This window comes from Mus caroli, unplaced genomic scaffold (assembly GCF_978045245.1).
Source record: "Mus caroli unplaced genomic scaffold, Mus_caroli_1 scaffold_13, whole genome shotgun sequence".
NCBI classification, from domain to species: Eukaryota; Metazoa; Chordata; class Mammalia; order Rodentia; family Muridae; genus Mus; species Mus caroli.
Genome location: NW_028227268.1, coordinates 89264161 through 89278612, shown reverse-complemented (window position 1 = coordinate 89278612; position 14452 = coordinate 89264161).

Here is a 14452-nt window from a genome sequence, read left to right as displayed (position 1 = left end):
GCACTGTTTGTAGGGCTCATTGCATTGAGAGCAGGGACTACGTGCACTCTGATCTCGGCTGTCAGCAAGCCTGTGCCCTGCAAGGCCCACAGAATGATGGAGGCAGCTGCAGGAGCTGTCAGGCAGAGATGGGAAGAGTGATCCCCGAAGCTCTCTTTTTTTCTTCCTGCTGGCCCCTAGATGCCCCACACTGCTCTGAATGGCATGGTATATGCAACCTCCTCCTTCCCATCCACATTTGCATCCTATTCTAGGAATAGAGTGTCAGTGGGTGTTCACTGTGCAGTGGAAAAGGAAGCGCTGGTATAAAGTATAAACTGGAATGCCAAAGGCTAACAACTTGGGTGCTGGCTGGTCCTGGCTGTAACCTACACCCAGCACGATGGGGTAGGCTAATTTCCCATCTGCTCTCTGTAGCCACTGGATGTATAGTAAGCCACACAAACACAGGCTCCAAATTCCTGGATAGAGTTTGATTCTGGATGCTTCTTCACTCTTTCCCAGATATCAATGCATCCAGTGCCCCGGGCACTTAGGAACTTGCTCTTTTTCAATGGCCCAGCTGTTTTCCCACCTGTTCTATATCTTAGCACCCACAGCAGCCTGCCACTGCTTCGAGGACACAACACCAGTAGTCTGTCCCCTCTTCATTTTTCTTTCTAACTCAGCTAGCCCACACCAGCTCCTGATACACCCACTTCCTCAGAATTCCTCTGACACATCTATTTCTCCATAGCTTCATGTGCATTGAACAACCATCTCAAAAGACAGCCCACATTCTGCTCAGTGGATTGAACAGTGGCCTCCAAAAGATGGTGTGCATGTGTGTCCAGGAACCTGGGCAAGTGGAGGCTTACTGGGAAGAGGGTGTTTGCAAGTAAACCCAAATGAAGCGGTTTGGAAAGAGACCATCTTTGAGTAGCCAAGTAGTTCCTAAATCCAGTGCTAAGGGTTCTAATGATTGACAGGAAAGGAGGAAGGTATGGACCACCTTCCTCCTTCCTCAGGCAGAGATGGAAATGATGCGGCCAGGATCCAGAGATATCAGGTCCACCAGCAGGAACGATTTTCCTGTATTTTCTGAAGATTTTGAACATCTATCCTTCAGGATTGTGTGTGTGTGTGTGTGTGTGTGTGTGTGTGTGTGCGAGAGAGAGAGAGAGAGAGAGAGAGAGAGAGAGAGAGAGAGAGAGAGATTTTCGTTTGGAATGATTCATTACAGCAGCCACGAGAAACTAATGCAGCCCATCTAAAGCCAAATCGTGGCAGGAATTCAGAAAAAAGTGAATTCTGGGAGTCACAGGAGTGGTGACCTGCTCCATCTGGCATCCCAGTCACCTGGAGACTATGTGAGACTCTGTCTCCTGGGCCTGCTCTGAGTGTCTAGCATTGGCTCTGAAACCTGAATGTTAATAACTCCTTCAGCCAATTCTAAGCTGGGGAGTTCTAGTCTCTGTGGGTCAAATCCCCTGTACCTGGCTCAGGCTGAGGGCAGAAGAGATGGCAGGTTTAAGTGGATGGATGAATGGCATTTGCAACCACACAACTCATTTAGCAGCCAGAGGGTGCCTGATCCCCGTTCCCACAGCTTCCAGCTCCTAGGTAATGCTCTACCTAATAGATCTGCCAGGGCTGGTGAGGACGAGCTTCCCCCAGATGTCCCGCCATCAGGAAGACCAGTCTGGAGCAACTGATGGGCTTTTCAGATGGAGATGAGTGTCCCAGAGCATACACTCCTCCCTCGGTGCTGATGGGAACTGATGGGGACCAAAATCTATGTATGCCCAAGTCCTGTAAGATGGCATAGTCTCCACATAGAACCTTCTCCCTGCTCTCAGTGATCCCTAGATCCCCTATGATAGCTACTCCTCTGTAAACATTAGCAAATGTGTTGGTCAGAAAACAATGTGAAGAAAAAGTCTGTACACTTTCAGGAGAGATGTGTCTAAGTTCTTTCGTTAGTTCTTTTTCTTCCACTTATTTGTTGAGTGGTGAACACGGGGTCAACTTTAAGGATTTGGGTCTCTCCTTCTACCATGTGGGTTCTGGGGATCAAACTTAGGTCCTCGTCTTGGTGGCAAGTGCCTTTACCCACTGGACCATTTCACCAGTGCTAATTGTTGTTGTTGTTGTTGGTGGTGGTGGTATGTGGTTTGTGGTTAATTGAATCCACAGATGTAAGATCTTGTTTAGAGCCTATTGAGAACCCATTGAGAGGGAGGACGATTGGATTTGGTAAAGCCGGCAGAATCCACCCTGTGTCCATTGATCCCTCTCAGCATCCCCAGCCTGAGCTCCAGGAGTCACAGCTTAGCCTTAAACAATTTCACAGGACTGTGCTGGGCATGCTGATTGTGCAGTTAGAGCAACACCAAGCGTGGATCATGATAGTCTTAGGGCCTATGAGAAGAACTTCATCAACGTGCCACTGTGCTATGGTTTGGGTGTGTCTTCCCAAAGTTAATATTTTGGAAGTCCAGACACTGCTAATAATATTTGGAAGTGGGTGGGGCCATTGGGAGGTAATTAGAATTGGATGAGGGCAAGAGAAGGCTTTGTGGGGTCATAAGTGGCTTTATAAGAAAAAAAAGGGAAGGATCTGAGTTGGTACAGCTCTGTCACCATGCAGCACCCTCTGACATGGCAGTGTATAGCATGAGACCCTCAGTCCTTGCCAGACTGATGCTGGAGCCATGTTCCCGAGCTTCTCAATGTCCAGAACTACTTTTTTTTTTTTTTTAAAGGATGGCCGGGACTCAACCATTTTGATACAGCTACAGAAAACAGCTGAAGAACCATTCGTTGTCTACCTGCACACAGCTCAGTTATTCCAGTTCTTTAAGCCTTTCATTCCTTAGTTTATACACAAAGGCAGAAGAAGCATGATTTGGGGGAGGAAGGGGAGGTTTCCAAAAAGATGGAGAAGTGGAGACAGAGAAGGACAGTGGTAAAGAACAAAGTATACTGATATTAATGCATGATGCTATTACAAAAAAAAAAAAAACCATGGTACATTACAATGAAATCCATTACTTTTATATGTTAAAAAAATAATAAATAAGAGTGGACATGGAGTCTCTCCTGGTTTCTTAATGGCTGAGGGGTTCCCAGGGATATGGGGCTTCCAGTGCCAAAATGAGAGAAATCCTGCGTCACCGTGTGGAAGCAGAGTAGCCAGTGCCCTGAACAGAGTTTCTGCCAGTTACTGCTTCATTTCTATCCATACTGTGTGCAGATTCGTGGGCATTTGAGGTTTATATTTTGCTATACACCCTGTCATAAATGGTCCTAGATCTTCACGTTTGCTTGTTCATCAGGTGACTAAGAGCCCTTGAGATATTCATCCGATTTCGATAATTGCACAAGTGCTTGGAGGGCCTCAGAGTCCTGGGCAACTAATGGGCATCTGGAGTCTGTGGGAGTTTGCACGGGTCCCCTGGGTGGGATGGCATGCAGGCAGGGTCCCCTGGGTGGGATGCCAGGCAGGCAGGGTCCCCTGGGTGGGATGCCGTGCAGGCAGGGTACCCTGGGTGGGATGCCAGGCAGACAGGGTCCCCTGGGTGGGATGCCATGCAGGCAGGGTCCCCTGGGTGGGATGCCGTGCAGGCAGGGTCCCCTGGGTGAGATGCCAGGCAGGCAGGGGTGGGATGCCAGGCAGGCAGGGTCCCCTGGGTGGGATGCCAGGCAGGCAGGGTCCCCTGGGTGGGAAGCCAGGTAGGCAGGGTCCCCTGCATGGGATGCCAGGCAGGCAGGGTACCCTGGGTGGGATGCCGTGCAGGCAGGGTCCCCTGGGTGGGATGCCAGGCAGGCAGGGTCCCCTGGGTGGGATGCCATGCAGGAAGGGTCCCCAGGGTGGGATGCCGTGCAGGCAGGGTCCCCTGGGTGGGATGCCGTGCAGGTAGGGTCCCCTGGGTGGGATGCCCTGGAGGCAGGGTCCCCTGGGTGGGATGCCGTGGAGGCAGGGTCCCCTGGGTGGGATGCCAGACAGGCAGGGTCCCCTGGGTGGGATGCCGCGCAGGCAGGGTCGCCTGGGTGGGATGCCGCGCAGGCAGGGTCCCCTGGGTGGGATGCCAGGCAGGCAGGGTCCCCTGGGTGGGATGCCATGCAGGCAGGGTCCCCTGGGTGGGATGCCGTGCAGGCAGGGTCCCCTGGGTGGGATGCCGTGCAGGCAGGGTACTCTGGGTGGGATGCCAGGCAGACAGGGTCCCCTGGGTGGGATGCCATGCAGGCAGGGTCCCCTGGGTGGGATGCCGTGCAGGCAGGGTCCCCTGGGTGAGATGCCAGGCAGGCAGGGGTGGGATGCCAGGCAGGCAGGGTCCCCTGGGTGGGATGCCAGGCAGGCAGGGTCCCCTGGGTGGGAAGCCAGGCAGGCAGGGTCCCCTGCATGGGATGCCAGGCAGGCAGGGTACCCTGGGTGGGATGCCGTGCAGGCAGGGTCCCCTGGGTGGGATGCCAGGCAGGCAGGGTCCCCTGGGTGGGATGCCATGCAGGCAGGGTCCCCAGGGTGGGATGCCGTGCAGGCAGGGTCCCCTGGGTGGGATGCCGTGCAGGTAGGGTCCCCTGGGTGGGATGCCCTGGAGGCAGGGTCCCCTGGGTGGGATGCCGTGGAGGCAGGGTCCCCTGGGTGGGATGCCAGACAGGCAGGGTCCCCTGGGTGGGATGCCGCGCAGGCAGGGTCGCCTGGGTGGGATGCCGCGCAGGCAGGGTCCCCTGGGTGGGATGCCAGGCAGGCAGGGTCCCCTGGGTGGGATGCCATGCAGGCAGGGTCCCCTGGGTGGGATGCCGTGCAGGCAGGGTCCCCTGGGTGGGATGCCGTGCAGGCAGGGTCCCCTGGGTGGGATGCCGTGCAGGCAGGGTCCCCTGGGTGGGATGCCGTGCAGGCAGGGTCCCCTGGGTGGGATGCCGTGCAGGCAGGGTCACTTGGGTGGGATGCCGTGCAGGCAGGGTCCCCTGGGTGGGATGCCGTGCAAGCAGGGTCCCCTGGGTGGGATGCCAGGCAGGCATGGTCCCCTGGGTGGGATGCCAGGCAGGCAGGGTCCCCTGGGTAGGATGCCAGGCAGGCAGGGTCCCCTGGGTGGGATGCCGTGCAGGCAGGGTCCCCTGGATGGGATGCCGTGCAGGCAGGGTCACTTGGGTGGGATGCCAGGCAGGCAGGGTCCCCTGAGTGGGATGCCATGCAGGCAGGGTCCCCTGGGTGGGATGCGTGCAGGCAGGGTCCCCTGGGTGGGATGCCAGGCAGGCAGGGTCCCCTGGGTGGGATGCCAGGCAGGCAGGGTCCCCTGGGTGGGATGCTGTGCAGGCAGGGTCCCCTAGGTGGGTGGGATGCCAGGCAGGCAGGGTCCCCTGGGTGGGATGCCGTTCAGGCAGGGTCCCCTGGGTGGGAATGGTGCAGGCAGGGTCCCCTGGGTGGGATGCCAGGCAAGCAAGGTCCCCTGGGTGGGATGCCATGCAGGAAGGGTCCCCTGGGTGGGATGCCGTGCAGGCAGGGTCCCCTGGGTGGGATGCCGTGCAGGCAGGGTCACCTGGGTGGATGCCAGGCAGGCAGGGTCTCCTGGGTGGGATGCCGTGCAGGCAGGGTCTCCTGGGTGGGATGCCAGGCAGGCAGGGTCCCCTGGATGGGATGCCAGGCAGGCAGGCACTACTTCCCAGACTCTGGTCGATTCTTCACTGCAGAGCTGAGAAACTCGCCCCTTGTCATGGTGCCCATGCCTCAGATGGTGAAACCAACTCAACAATTAGTGGGACTCAATCCCAGTGCCAAGCTGGTGTGTTCTGGGAAGGGCCGGATGGGGGGTGGGGTGAAGGTTTCCTGCTGGCAGTGACTTTCTGTCAGTTTTCTCCACCCAGCCTGTAGCCTTGTCGATCACAGAGGACATGTCATGATTACAGACACACGTCCTGCCTGTATAGTGCAGACTCTCCTGCTTTTGGATTAACCAAGGCAGAGTTTTTCTTCTGGCAAGCCTTGTTTACCTTGTTGTTGATATGTTTGTCTATAAGGTGAGAAAATAAATCCAGCGCCCAGGAATTCAATTTCTAAAGGCAAATAGTTATACAAGCTTCAAAGGACAGTGCCTTGGGTTGGCAGGCAGCTTACTCTCTGGACCTTCTGCCTCTGTGAGCTCAGACAGCTCTCATAGGCCTCAGTTTCCCCATCTGTAAAATGAAGGTGGTAGTAGGATAGCCACATCATCTGGTTATCACATTTAATGAGAAGTGAGTGTCTAAGTACTATATTGTTTACTATTATTTTCATAACATTGTTCATGGAGCCTTCTAGACAAATCCAGACCTCAGGTCCACAGCTAACCCCCTCCTCAGGATGTCCTAACAGCCGCAAGGACTTATCATGAGTATCAAATACCTGTGACTCTGCCTTCCTTACATATAAGTTATCTCTGGACAGGAGCCCAAGAGCTAGGTATCCTTGAACTGAGAGCTTCCAGAGTAAGACAGGGACTGGACACAATTGTAGCTGGAGGATTTTCCTTGCTCCTCTTGCTTTGGGGCTTCAGTATGGAGGGGGAGATTTGAGCTACTTCCAAATCGCCACCCACCACAGGACTTCCTACGACACAACTCCACTGAGATTTTGCTTGAGTTTGACTCTGTATTCTTCATCTAGGGAACTAATGCCTTTTAGACATTGCTATCATTCAGAAAAAGGAGAGGCATTGGAAACTCCCCCTCCTAGTATGTGTACCACACTGTCTGTGCTAGGCTCTCTGTTTCTGTCAGGGGTTAGTTTTCACCCTTCCTATCTATTATATGTATTAACAGGAGGACCAGAAATGGACTTTTTTGAAGATGTATTTATGTTATGTGTATGAGTGCTCTGCCTTCATGAATGTACTTAAGTGCATGCATACAGTGTCCCTTTCATGCGTGTAAGTTTATCACATATATCCGGTGCCTGCAGAGGACAGAAGAGAATGCTGGATAACCTGGAACTGGAGTTATCAGACGATTGTGAGCCACCACATCATGCAGGTCTGATAACCAAGTCTGGATCTTCTATAAAAGTAGCAAGGGCTCTTAACTGCTGAGCCATCTCTCCTGCCTCTAGGAATATTCTTCTTTAAAGGGTAGAGGTGAGAGAGAAGGCTGCACCGGAACTGTTCTTTGGGAAGGGATTGCATTGTCTAAGATATGGGTCCTGAACATCTTCATGAGCAATGAGTATAGGGAGACACAGCAAAAGTAACCTCCCCTATTTTAGAATCTCATTTTAAAAACCCTTCCCGTGAAAGAGCTAAGGGCAGAGGAGAAAGCCCGACTTCAAGTTACTATGAACAGCTGGAGGACTTTGAAGAACAGTATATCTAATGCTGACCTTAAACTGTCTGCATGACTCCCGTCTCCTTAAACCTCCCATGAAGTAGGCCACACACAAAAGACTTGCCAGGTTTTCCTTTTTAGAAGTGAAAAGTAAGGGATGTGGTTTGATGAAGAATTGACTAGAATAGACTAGTGCATATGGAAAGCCAATAAACTATCAAGTCTGTGGAAGCAGATGCTCAGAGCTCTAGGTGTCTGGGTAGCCCTTAATACTACTTACCCATACACCATGTTCCCAAGACAGAGAGAAAGAGAGAGGGGGAGGGGGAGGGGGAGGGGAGGGGGAGGAAGGGGAGGGGGAGGAAGGGGAGGGGGAGGGGGAGGGGGAGGGGGAGGGGGAGGGGGAGGGAGAGGGAGAGGGAGAGGGAGAGGGAGAGGGAGAGGGAGAGGGAGAGGGAGAGGGAGAGGGAGAGGGAGAGGGAGAGGGAGAGGGAGAGTCACAATTAGAGAATGGTTGGTAAAGGAAGGAGCCCATACATGGTAGGGTCACATTTTCACAATAATTAATTTAGCTCAAAACAATACAACATCTTAGCTGATTTCTGAGCTATGAAAATAATAAAAACGCAAACGTCAGCTTGTACATTGACCTTGCCAAAAGTACTCCTCATATTTGTCTGTTTAACCACAGAACTCTGAGTCTCAACTTCCAGACAGGGAGAATGCAGCCTGAGGAGGTCAGAGCCTGAGGAGGTCAGGAGACTTGCCTCAAAGGGGCACCTTCCATGGTCTGTGCCCATGCCTGTTGGACCTCTGTTGAGTCAGCAGAGAGGCGTCTGTTTGCAAGAGCTTCCTAATCATTAGGATATTAAGTGGTCCCAAGAATACCGAGATGGCCTCTAGGAGGTGAAACCGAGCCTGGTGTTGAAGACCCAGCTCTGTCTTGGCTCTGAACAGGGTGAGGGCCGAGTAGATGCAGCAAGGGCTAGCCCAGCAGGCCAGCAAATGGGGTAATGTGTGTTTGGCCTGTCAGGGGAAAGTTGGTGAGGGGGCTAAGTCTCTCAGGGAGGTCAGAGAATAACTGCATACAGTCAGACCCCCCAGGGACCTGCATGTATACAGATGGAGGTTAGAGGCATGGTCCTCAGAAGAGTGAGCATTCAAAGACAGGCTGGCTTTCTACACCCCCGGGACCACAGAGTAGCCATTTTGTACCAGAATCCTACAATAACTCCCCCTAACCTTCATAGCTGCTGAGGTGGCTTTGTGAGCATTTTCTGAAAATGCTCTTTGTCACTAGAGGGAGCCCGTGATTCCACTCCTTTCTGCTCCAGAGATGTAGAGAGAAATTGGCTTATGAGAGAGAAATTGCCGTTCTTTCTGACTTCTCACAGAATTTAGGAATTTAGGGAACCATTCTGGAATCAAGCAGCAGATGCTGTAATAGATGAGTCTATAAAAGGATTGCTGTTTCTAACTTATGTTGTGGGTCCCTGCAATGCCCAGCCTGAGCAATAATCCCACAGTGAACTTGGATCTAGACCTTCATCACCAATACAGTATCTAGAGGCCCCAGGGCCAGCGACAGAGACAGAAGAGGTAGATGTAACCCCACCAGGCCAGGTCCCTATTGTAAGGATCTGTCTCTCTGGAAGGCAGAGGGAAAAACCTATGGAAAAGCAGGATTTATTGGACGTCTCAGGTTTTCCTGGTCACTCAACCCTCAACGGCAATAAACCCACCTGCCATCAAGGAGGCAGAATGTAGCTTGATGAGAGCTATGGGCTCTGGATGCAGACAATTTTGCTTCCAAACTACATAGAACTGCCGTGGGTCCAGGAACTTCGGCTACCCTTGGTACCACAAAACCCCCAATGCTTAGAATAGAGCCTGGCACCGGAGAACATTAAATATTTTATGAAAAAGCCAAAGGCTCCAATCTCCAGTGCCTTTTAACCTTGGACTAGTTACTTTGTGTCTTGTTCTGTTCTTTCTGTCTGAAAAGGAACAAAGGGTACTAGGCAGACAGAGTGGTGCAGGACAAGGAAAAACACAGCTGAGGTTCGAGCTCGGAGTCACTGGCTGGGTAGGCTTCAGTCCCAAATATTGATCTAAGTTTCAGTTCAGGTGTGTATGTCTGAGGTCGCAGGTAGTCCTTCTAGGGAGACGAGTCTATCATCTTTTTTCACAGGTAAGGAAACAGGCCATGTGACGCTGAGCAATGTATTCAATTTTTCCTTGCTAGTAAGTGGTGATGGATCAAGATTTAAGACTAGGCAAGAGGACTCTGGTTGTGTTACTATGTTTGGAAATGGCTCCCACAGAACCCTTTTGGATACTATATCCCATAATTGACAGAGCTTGTTTTCTGGTTGTCTTGTGCAGATTTCCTGTCAATCATTTCTGTACTTGCCAATCACTGCCGATGCCTGCCAGCACAGGCACCTGGTCCACTGGACAGCTGCAGAGGCCAGCATCACACCAAACCACAGGATATATACCAGCCCTAGGATGTGCAGTTGCTGATTGCCGTGGGTCTGAGACTTTGGGATCTGCATCTCTATGAATGATGATACAACCTAACATACATATTCCTGGGATAAAATGTGACATTGAGACTTATCCAACTTATGTAATGTTCAAATCAAATGATAGCCTGTCACTAGAATTCATTTTTTTTCCTTGTGATAAGGATATCCAATAGCCCCTCTTTTAGCTGTTTTTGTTATTACTGTTTCTTTATGGTTTTCTAAGACAAGATTTCTCGTGTAACTTTGGCTGTCCTGGAACTAGCTCTGTAGAGTAGCCTGTCCTTGAACTCATAGAGTTCTACCTGCCTCTGCCTCCTGAGTGCTGGGATTAAAGCTGTGTACCACCATTGCCCTGCTAGCTGTTTTGAATTATGCACATAACCATTAGCCCTTCCATCCCACTGGGCAATAGAACACAGAGACACGTTCCTCTTAGCCAGTTTTGAGCAGCTTCCCCTTTCCATCCTCGGCCTATGACACCCACCATTCTGCCTTTAACCACTAGACCACTTTAGGATTCCACATGTGAGAAGGCTGACCCAGTATCTGTCTTCCCGGGGTTAGCTTATTTCACTTAGTGTGCTGTCCTGTCTTCCATCTTTATCACAGGGCTGCCGTCCTTATCACATGGATAATGGAGACCCATACCTTTCACAAGCATTTGGATAAATTCTAAGGCAAGTGCTCATCCCATTTTGGAAGTTAATTCCCCACCCCCTCCCCCAAGACAGACACCTTCCCTAGAGCAACGTAGAAGAGCATCACAGGCTTTCAAGATCCTCTGCCTAAGACTGACTCCACTTCTCCCTCCCCCAGCCTTCGGGTGCCATCCCTGTGGCCTGCCCTCCAAGGACAGTGCTGAGCCGGCACTGAGGCAGCCACCCAACTCTGCAGAGAACATTACAACCGGAAAAGGGAAAGAGTGGAGAACGCAAGCTCTTCCTCCTGCCTCATTTCTCCATCTCACTCCGCTTCCACTGGGGGAAAAAAAAGGAAAATTGCTAAGTAATTGCTCCTTGACAACCCCCGCTGGTCCACAGTGGTTTGTTTTTTGTTAGAATTATAATGAGGAATCCATGCATTGGGAATCCATGGGAGGCACAGACCCTTCGTGTCTTGCCCTGTCTTAAGGGTACTCTGAGAATGATGCTCAAATGTGATTTAGGTAAGGGTTCCCTAAGTCTCAAAGTCATGAGTCACCGAGTGAGGTGGAGAGAGCAGCCCTGACCTACCTGGCACGGTCCGGAGTGACAGTAACATGGCTGCACAGTGGCCATGTACCACAGCCAAACTGTACTCTTTCTCAGTAGACTCCGATCCTACCCACGCTTACAGGTCAGTCTTCATTTATTTCTATTTTTTGCAGATGAGGAAGGTCTTCCCAGCATGAAGAGAGAGATTGACTTTCTACAGTCACGCAGTGGCTGAGTGACAGGGAGGGGACAGAGGCCCTGTGCAGCCAAGACAGTCAGTGTTTTAGAATGAAATGTTGCTCCCTTTCCCAGGAAACGGGATCATGATTCCAGATCTGTGGAGATTCCTGATAGCATGGGCAGTCCTCGTCCCTCTATCAGGACGGTGCCCGTGCCAGCCCTGGGTTTGGCTTCTCTCTAAGAGTCTAGGATCCACAAGTCAAGGCAGCCCCTAGTGGGACAGAGGGAGGAGAAGACCCTGCAGAACCAACCAGCTAGGGCATTTTCCATTGTTAATATTTTAAATAATTTTGGTTAGCATACAGAGAAGTGTCACTGAAACATTTTAATAACACAGATGTCACACTTTGCCGTTATCCAGACTCCCACTGATCCCGTATCTCCCCCTATATTGATCTCCCTCCTCCCTCCTAGCAGTTCCTCCTCCTTTTATGTAACCATTCCTAGGAAAATGGGTAGAACTAGAGATTAGTCAGATTCAAAATCCAAATTCACAGACACCCCCACACACACACACACAAGAGGGAGGGGGTGATCTTTAATTTTTTTGTCCTGGCAAGCCTGGAACTTACTATATAGATCAGGCTGGCCCAGAAGTCATAGAAATCTGCTTGCCTGCCCCTGTCTTGTAAGAGCTGGTACTAAAGTAGTACACCACTATGCTTGCACACACACACACACGCACACACACACACACACACACACACAAACACACACACAGTCACACTTAAACACAATTACACTTGCACACACCTGCACTCGAAAACACGCACATATACAAGCACATACATGCACACTCCCTCACGCACTTGAGACATGGAAAGGGGAGCATGAGAGAAAAGCAGGGATCTAAGGAGGGAAGAGGTGAGGATGTTGGAATACACATGCCACAGCCTGTTGCTTCTTCTGGGCTGATAATGTTCCCTTCTTCACCCACCTCACCACAGCTGATACAGCATTGCCTCTGCCTTTGAGACACAAACATGAGGCCTTAGAGACAAAGCAACCTTGCTTAAGATCCTTCAGTCACCTAGTGACTGGCTCTGTAGAGGGGGGATGCCTGTTGCATCCCCTTCTTTGGCCAGGGCCAAGCTATTTTTATCTTTGATGTAGATCTGGGTTCCCAGATGGCAGGGGCTGGGACAAAGGCTGTGTGGTTCTTAAACTCCTGTGCACCCAGATGCTGCTGGAACCCGGAATCGTTGAGGACAGTGGCTCCTATCCTGCTGTGCACTCAGACTGCTTGCTGGAGACTGTGAGGAGCTTGAAATGGGAGCCCTCTGGCCTGCAATGAGCCTGGGGCAGAGAGGATCTGGCTTAGCTCTGAGTGAGTGCCAAAAGGCAGAGAGGCTGAAAGAGGCCCTTCTATAGAAGACTCAGGTGCGGATCTGTATGATGAAGGCCCCCCGACATCCCTACCCCCAATCCCCGAAGTGGTTCTTGATAAAGGAGATAGCCCTTGCTTGTCCAAACGTCTTTATTCATGGCAGATGAGGATGCATAAGACTTACTCAGGGTGAACCAGAGATTAAATACCATTTGCAGGAAGGGATGGCTAGTGTTTGGCTAAACACTCAGGGCCTGTAGATACTCATTAACAAGACAACTTTAAGCTCTATACTACATGACTGGCTGTCATGGTCCCCTTAGTGGGGCGTTGTGGTCATGTGCTCCAGGACAGAAATCTGATCAGGAGCTAGTCTGAACTAGTTCTTCTCAGTTATAAGTTTTATCGGGTTCTGAACTTGCTACTACCTTTCCAGTTCTTCTGTCTACTGGGATGGTCCACTGCGTCACATCAATATTCTTGACAATTTATACTACAGAACGATGAGTGACAGTCATTTCCCACTTTCCAGATGGGAAAACTGAGGCTCAGAGAGATTTAGGCAACCTGGTTGAGATTCACAGGCAAAAGTCAGATTCAGGTTCCAGGATATAATTCCAACATTCATCTCCAGCTCTGACCTGCCACGCAGTAGGACAGTCTCTGCTCAAGCAAGGGGACCCGGGGAACTGAGGGACATAAGGAACCCCTGATAGATTAAGCCATGACTTGAATGTGCATTATTTTGGCAACTGCCCTTCCTGTGAGCCCGCACCCCAGAGAAATACAGGAGGCAGAGAGCACCCAGTGGATTGGGAGCAAAAGCCTGGTTCTTAGGGGGCCTTCCCTGGTCTTTGGGGAGAGGGAGATTTTATTCCTGATAAGCAAAGAAAAATTCCTTATAATTTATAACTTAAATCTTAAACCTTCCCGCTCTCTGCGGATACAGTTTAGATTTTTAAAGAATGTTCTGGGACCCTCAAGCTTTTTTCTTTCCCTCTGACACACCCCTGCTCCCTGGTCCCCTCTCTCTGTGACACCCGGAAGACTTTCTGAGGGTCCCTTCTCTCTGCGCCTGCTCTGAGCTCAGAGGCTGCTTGGGCACCAGCTCAGGGTCTGGGAGAATGTAACTGTTTATCATGGTAGTTTTCCTATTCTCAGGAACTCCTGGTGTCCTAGATGTAAATAAACACTGAGGCAGCTGATTAGGGAAGGACCATGAATCGACTGAACGGCTGCAGTGCAAAAATCTCTTATTCGAAAAAACCACTCATGTGCATGAGCTATCTCACCGCCTAGAGCGAGCAAGAGATGATAAAGAAGAGAAAACCGATGAACCAACCTCCATCTTAGGCATAAAAGCCATCTTACAGTAAAGACAAACTAGATTCATTCCTGTTCATGACTAAACCTCAGCTTTTCAAAGATTAGACTACACCCCACCTGTGACCCAATCACAAATGGTTCAGAACTGCTTGTCCCAAGAAACAGCAGTCATCTTTTTGACTCAAAAGTTTATTTATAACCATCTTGCAACCCTATCTTTGTTTAAAAGGTTGTATGGCCACCTATGAGTACCTTGCTATGACTCCCTGTGGTTATGATTATGTTGCTATGACCACCTACCTGGCAGTCATGTCTTTGTTTCAGGAGGTTGTTACGACAAACTTGCTTTATTTATGTTCCCCACCTATTTTGCCCTCCAAATCCCCCATTTGGAAACCCTCTACCCCTGAGCTATAAAAACCTTATCTTCCTTACATTCATTGCTGACCTTTGAACCCTGCTTTAGGGGGAGGCATGCTGTGTATACAATTTTTTTTAAAGCTTGCTTGATTAGTTTGGCCATGATGATTTGGGTCCGTGGTCTTTCTCCTCCCATC